The sequence below is a fragment of the Myxine glutinosa genome, chromosome 1 (assembly GCF_964187855.1).
Source record: "Myxine glutinosa chromosome 1, kmMyxGlut1.1, whole genome shotgun sequence".
Classification (NCBI taxonomy): domain Eukaryota; kingdom Metazoa; phylum Chordata; class Myxini; order Myxiniformes; family Myxinidae; genus Myxine; species Myxine glutinosa.
Window position 1 is genome coordinate 376,898,647 of NC_136261.1, and position 1,333 is coordinate 376,899,979.

Sequence of the window (1,333 nt, forward strand, 5' to 3'; positions counted from 1 at the left end):
ATGGGGTTGGGTTAGGGATGGGTTGGGTTAGGGTTGGGATTTTGAATGTGAGGGTTAGGGTTGGGGTTGGGTTAGGGATGGGATTGGGTTAGGGTTGGGATTTTGAATGTGAGGGTTAGGGATGGGTTGGGTTAGGGATGGGGTTGGGTTAGGGATGGGGTTGGGTTAGGGTTGGGGTTGGGTTAGGGATGGGGTTGGGTTAGGGATGGGGTTGGGTTAGGGATGGGGTTGGGTTAGGGATGGGGTTGGGTTAGGGATGGGGTTGGGTTAGGGATGGGTTGGGTTAGGGATGGGTTTGGGTTAGGGATGGGGTTGGGTTAGGGCTTGGGTTGGGTTAGGGTTTGTATATTATTATGACTCACTCGCACATACACACACACACAAAAGTTAAGCCCCAACTAAAAAGTTGTGGGATTCTGTGTTTGGGGTTCACAGATTTAAAAACGTATCCCCATTATACACACACAAAAGTTAAGCCCCAACTAAAAAGTTGTGGGATTCTGTGTTTGGGGTTCACAGATTTAAAAACGTATCCCCATTATACACACACAAAAGTTAAGCCCCAACTAAAAAGTTGTGGGATTCTGTGTTTGGGGTTCACAGATTTAAAAACGTATCCCCATTATACACACACAAAAGTTAAGCCCCAACTAAAAAGTTGTGGGATTCTGTGTTTGGGGTTCACAGATTTAAAAACGTATCCCCATTATACACACACAAAAGTTAAGCCCCAACTAAAAAGTTGTGGGATTCTGTGTTTGGGGTTCACAGATTTAAAAACGTATCCCCATTATACACACACAAAAGTTAAGCCCCAACTAAAAAGTTGTGGGATTCTGTGTTTGGGGTTCACAGATTTAAAAACGTATCCCCATTACATTTTATTTATTTATTTATTATTTTCAAGGGTATTATCTGCTTACTTGTGTTTTTTGTAATTCTTGTGAGTAAAATGAACCCAAGATTTCTTCTCCATTTAAATCATATAATTTGTAGGTCCAAGGGACTGTATCCATTACATCAATGATTTTAAATAATTCACGAGTCCATTTTTGTGTATAACCTTTCTCAAAATGACTTTTCCATTTGTATATTCTTACAATATCACCAACTTTAAACTTGGGCTTTCTCAAATTAATCTCCTTTTCATATTCTAATTTTGTAAATGTTTCTGATGGTTTTGATTGTGTTGATGAATGAACTGTATTATTGTAATTATCTACAATATCCTGAATTAAATACACCCATTTTTGAGAACCGAGTTGTGTGAATTTTTTATATAATTTCTCTTTTAAAGTACGATTAAAACGCTCAATAACAACTGCCTTTCCTT